Source organism: Hermetia illucens, chromosome 1, assembly GCF_905115235.1.
Source record: "Hermetia illucens chromosome 1, iHerIll2.2.curated.20191125, whole genome shotgun sequence".
Classification (NCBI taxonomy): Eukaryota; Metazoa; Arthropoda; class Insecta; order Diptera; family Stratiomyidae; genus Hermetia; species Hermetia illucens.
In genome coordinates, this window is record NC_051849.1 from 126,484,410 (window position 1) to 126,490,409 (window position 6,000).

Consider the following 6,000-nt stretch of genomic DNA (forward strand, 5'->3'; position numbering starts at 1 on the left):
ATGTCTTTTCGATCTCCAAATGTTCGACTTTTCAGGTGGAATTTTCAAAATTTTCAGAATTTAATGTTTCATCAATCGCAATTACTGTTTGTCATGCAGCCTCATCTAGGGGCAAGTTACAACAACATGGATAGGAACAAAATATTTTCCATAAAAAAAATACATAGAGGCATGTAACCATTTTCAGTTTGATCGCTTTCCAGCGCCATGTAGTTAACGGGGGCTCCCCATACATGCAAAGGGGGGATGTAAACATTTTTTTGTTCACCGAATGTAGTTTTGTGGGACAAGAAATGGAATGTCTCTCGATACGTACTTTCCGAAACTGATATTAGTTTTGCCGTAAGTAAGAAGTCAAAATGTACATACTTAAAGTGAGGCAGGACCCATGATCGTCATATAAAGTGAACTCACATGAGCCCGGGTGCATTTTAGTTTTCCTTTTTAAGGTTTTGTGTGAAACAAAACCTTATTAGAATCGATTCGATGTCTGTCTGTCCGTCTGTCTGTCTGTCTGTCTGTCTGTCTGTCTGTCTGTCTGTCTGTCACACCCGATTTATTCGGAAACGGCTGAACCGATTGTCACGAAAATTGGTAGGAGTATGTAATCTGCCGTTCCCTTTACATGCAGCAACTGACGCCATTTTGTGTTAAGTGTAAGGGGGGCTCCCCATACATGTGAAAGGAGGGTGCAAAATTTTTTTTCATAAAATGTGGCCATGTGGGGTATCAAATGAAAGGTCTTAATTAGTACTTTTCGAAACTGGTTCAATATTTGATATTGGGTGAAACATAGGGGAGTGAGGGCTCAAAATATGACCCCCAAAAAGTGTAACAGGTCTCGTTCTCAGAACCTATCCAACCGAAAAATCTGAAAAAAATCACAGTGATGCATCTCTACGAAATCTAGGCCTCAAAATATATCCGGTTCCGATATCTGCACAAATAAAGTTAATAATAGTATATTTCCACATTTTAGAAATTTACCCGGCACCCCCCTTATGTTCATCCCAGAAGTACAAAATTTGGCATGCATATAATGAAGAACATAGTGCACAGTTTGTTCAAGTTTGAAGAAAATCCAACTATTATTGACAAAGTTATAGGGGGTAAAACTTTACCAGTTTCTGGGAATTTCGCGCACTCTTCATGCATGACTGCATGACGTCATCATCACATATCAATTCGTCAATACCACAACCAAATGAGTTCTTATGAATGGGGTCCCAAAGAATTATTTTGTTTTAGTTTTTTAGTCATTTGTATATGAATATCAATTGTGTATGTAGGTATATAGTATATGCGTGCTAATGAACTTTGTGGGTAGTGCCTATTCAGAAATGTGGGTACGATCAATTTATATACGTGCATATATGTGTACGGTATTCGGAAATAGGCGGTTTGTTTGTTTAGGGTGAGCGTAATATCTATGGCTGTAATATGTACGTATGTCTCGTAGTTTGGAAAAATATGTAGGAGTATGTTGGATTTGTGGCTATATACGGGTAGAAAAATGTGCGTTGAAATTTCTTAGATAAGATGAACACAAAACCTTTATACCCGAAGCGCGAGCTTCCGGTATTCCGACTTGTTTGATACTGGTATTGGTATACAAATAACTAAAAAAACGCTAAAAATAAAAGCTAAAATGTTCACTTTATTTAATGACGATATCATACACGTCTTCTCAGAATACAATAAATTCACCTGAAATTGCAAACTTTGACCACCTATAACTTTGTTAATAATGGTTGGATTTGCTTTAAACTTTTCAGCATGGTGTCCTTTCTCATCAATTACACCGATGCCAAATTTTGTGTTTCTAGGATGAACCTAAAACCCCCCTTAGGTTCATCCAGGTAAATTCCTAAAATATGGTAATATACTGTTATTAACCTTATTTGAGCAGATATCGCAATGGGATGTATTTTGAAGTCAGAATTTCATATTTTTCAGGATTTTCGGTAGAGTAGATTCTGAATATGAGACCTGTTTCACTTCGGTCCGAAGCCCATAATAAGAGGAAGATTTGAGGTAACGTACTCATCACTACCCTCACTTAAATAAAATTAAAATGCTAATGATCAGTTAATGAGATAAATAAAGTATAGTTGGAAATATTCAACTGAGACAAATCTTACGTCATTTCTCTTGGTGAGAGATCCAAGGCTTTCAAAGAAAAATGCCATGCCATCTCAGTCATCGCAACCTAATGAAGTGGGTACAGTCGATAGATCAGTAAAGGTACAAGGCGTCAATACATAAGTAAATTTTGGTATCCCCGGTAGAAAAAATGGAGGTATTCACAACAGCTCTTCGGAAGAGACGCATCCATGTCTGCACTCTACAAGAAACTCAACTGTGTAGTGCGAAAAGATGAGGCATAGAACGCGATCGCGGTAAAATGGCTATTAACTTCTTTATCAACATTAATAATTTTATGTATATATGTATGTCTTTTTCATGTGAATTTACTAGGATCCACACCATTATAAAGGCCCATGTATGTATAAGACAAGTATTTTCTCGGGCAAATAGAACACTCACATAAAAACAGCCACAAAACCTTTCCTAACTGAGGCACGCAACTTCCGGGTTCTCAACTTTTTTCATTGGCAAGATAGTAGGACCGGCATCAATCTGAAATTACCTTGGTATCTTATCCGTCTCGTATAACAGACATCATATGTCCAAATAAGATAGCCTTTCTAAATAAATAATTCGACTTCCAATGTAATATGCTCGTCGGTATATTTAGTTTTTTTGGTGACAACATAGTCCTCCAAGCCACTTCCCGAACTGATACTCAACTACATTATTTACCATGTTAAACAGCGGTGAACCTACAAATGAAATTCTATTTACCACCTGAAATGTTTACATATTGAAGGAGTGGGTTTAACTTCTAAAAATAGGCAAAACGTTAGCAAATAGCAGTTTTACAGTATACAGCTATTCTAATAGCTAGGAACATTTATCCTGATCAGGACATTCCAAATGCTCTGACAACTCTCGCTGTTGTCGAATCCCTATATCAATCATGGGCACATGGCACGCAGTGTATTGTCGGTCTTAAATTAACCTGCCTTTGAAAGAGTTCATGGAAAAGTGATCTTTCATGGCAAATTAATAACAGTGCAACCCTCGAACATAAATAGAAATCTGCTAAAAAAAATGTGAAACCAAGACAAATCATAAAGCTTATCTAACATTTAACGCCACCTTGAAGGGGAGGCGGAGTGTTAGGAGATTCAAAAGTATTTACACATCGATTACTACTAATAATATATTGGGTTGGAGAAAAAGAAATGTCGTATCTGTATTCGAAATTTGACCCTTTATTAGAATTATCCGATTTAAGTCAAATATGCGCCATTTTGTTCACAAACTTGTTGCCATTTGGAAGGCAATTTTATTTTCCCCCTTTATAAAACCCCCCCTGCTTATATGCAAAAAACTCAGACAGCCAGTTTTCGCAAGCCTCTTTTGAGGCGAACTTAGTAGCGTAGCGTTTTGCATGGACCGGAAGAGATGGTAATCACTTGGTGCCAGGTCCGGACTATACGGTAGGTGTGATAGGACATCGAAAATGGGTCGAATTCGCTGCCTTTTAGTAGTGCATCGTAGGCGTTGATTCGTTCTAAGAAATTTTTTTGCGTCAACTCTTGTCGCACCCAAACATCCAGATTTTTTGGAATTCAATCTTCTACAAATTGTTCCAAACGGTTTTATGGCCTATACCCAGCTCCTGGCCAATCGAATGAGTGCTCACATGCCGGTCTACGTGGATGATTTCGACGATTTTATCGGTTTCTACGACGATTGGCCTACCAGTACGGGGTGTATCTTCGACATCCACTGCACCAGAACAAAATCGATCGAACAAACGCTGTGCTGTGCGAATTGTTACAGTATCGGGCCCATAAACTTCAGAAATTTTTTCGGCCGCCTTTGTTGCATTTTTACCTCTCATGTAGTAAAAACGTAAAATATGACAAATTTCTTGCTTGGTCGACTCCATCTTTGACGCGCTATAACTTGAGACTGAAACGTACGATCACAACACTGTCGAAGAGACACTTGTAGCACAGATTGTCGTCTTCAAATCGCCGTATAGTATGATCCGATGCGATAAGTACAACACAAGAAATGTTTAAGTGTCGCCATCTATTGAAAAAATACGACATTTATTTTTCCCCAACCCAATATGTATTGATAAAATCCATCGTCAAATCTCCCTTTTAGTTCGAAATAACTTTTGAATATAAATTGAAAACTTAATGGGCAGATATTCTACACATTAATTTATATGTACATGCCCTTGAGCCCAGTTTCACGATAAATAAATCCGAAACCCTGAATTCCTGCTGGGAGTTATTTCTGAGTATTGCAGCATCCGCAATTCTCCCACAAAATTCACAAGGTACATACCTAACCTGAAAGATACAGCGAAAACAGTTTCAAGGTAAATTTTTAAACTCGTTTTGATTCTACTATATACTATAGAAGGATTCTGGATAAATTCAGAAAATAAAAGCATATAATGCATACCTTCACACCACCATACCATCACCAAACATAACTATATTGATACTCATTTGATTTATTTTCAAAATATTCATTCACATTAGCTACTTTCGTCACATTTAACTTCGAAATATTTTTTTCATTACACACTTTGCACCTACGCACTGTAACACAAAACTTACATTTTTCTTTGTATGGCACGATGGGCAAACACAACGGAACGTCGCCGATCGCACAATTATCACCACTAGACTTTCCAACCAAAGCCAAGCCGTATATTTTTCACATTTGGGAAATTTTCTATATCCCCTCATATATTTATCAGGACACTTTATGAGCGCTTCTTTTTATTGAACCACTTCCACTTCTCAAATTTATTTGTAAATTCACGCATCATAAAAACATCTCCGCGGATAAAGAATTCCGAAAGAACCGCACCTAACAATAAATCCGACCGTCAAATTAACGCCTTTCACACGTCCGAAACCTTACTTTAAACTGATTGATAGAGACCAAGTGTACTCTAGGCTAACTTATTCTTGACAATCTTGGAGCTATCATCCACTCTAAACTCTCACCCTTAGTAGTAACAATTTACTCAAATTCCACATTTGGGATATTACTCCAGGGAGACATTGACCAAATAAACTTGGATCAAAATTTTCGGAACATTCTCCAGCAAGACTCAGCTTCCGTAAAAGACCTGCGCACTTCCTGGCCGCTCTATTAAATCTAAACCCTGCAATATAACGCTATATAGCACATTCGTTCATATTCCCCTTGCAAATGTAAGCATCCAACGAACAGTCAAGTTCCTCTCAAGTGACACTACTTTGCTGGATTGAATACTTTATAACAGTTTACCACAGAAACATAAAAGTCTTGTAAGGTGTGTGGTAGAGATGAATAAGAATTTATATATAATGAGACGTTGATGGCATTCACATTCACAGAATATCCTGAGATTCTTCTAAACGCTAGGCCAAAGATCCCAAAATAAAAATTTTCTTCAACAATGAATAATATTCACTTTGGGTGGTTGTTTGGCTAGCGAAATTACTGTGATAGAGGCTGATTGGTTGATCTCTAATGCTGCTGCCAAGGTTATTCGTCTATATAATCAACATTCTCCAATTATATGGTAACGGCTGAAATCCTCTAAGTGTTGAAACAGAAACTCGCGGTATGCTCCAATCGCATTAGCAGGAGGAGGACGAAAGACAGATAAGTCCTTATTCTCCCCAAAACATAGAGACTTTCATAAAAGCCTAAGGCAAATCGTACTATAAAAATGGTATCGAAAAATTGTATGTCAGCATCATTAGCATTAACAGCGCAACAACCGATATCCGGTCTACGCCTGTCTTAATAAGGAACTCCAAACACCCCGGTTTTGCGCCGAGGTCCACCAATTCGATATCCCTAAAAGCTGTCTGGCGTTCTGACCTACGCCATCGCTCCATCGTTTTCTAT

The 6,000-nt window shown here is 37.8% G+C and overlaps 1 protein-coding gene across 4 annotated transcripts in view; it reads right to left on the bottom strand.

The window, feature by feature from the left end:
- LOC119647214 (ras-GEF domain-containing family member 1B) overlaps positions 1 to 5,033 on the bottom strand; it is a 1,018,095-nt gene extending 1,013,062 nt beyond the window's left edge. For all 4 annotated transcript variants that reach the window (XM_038048042.1, XM_038048043.1, XM_038048040.1 and 1 more), the window contains exon 1: positions 4,552 to 5,033. The gene's annotated coding sequence lies outside the window, so the exon portion shown is untranslated. The remainder of the gene's footprint in view (positions 1 to 4,551) is intronic.
- Positions 5,034 to 6,000: the final 967 nt, after the last annotated feature.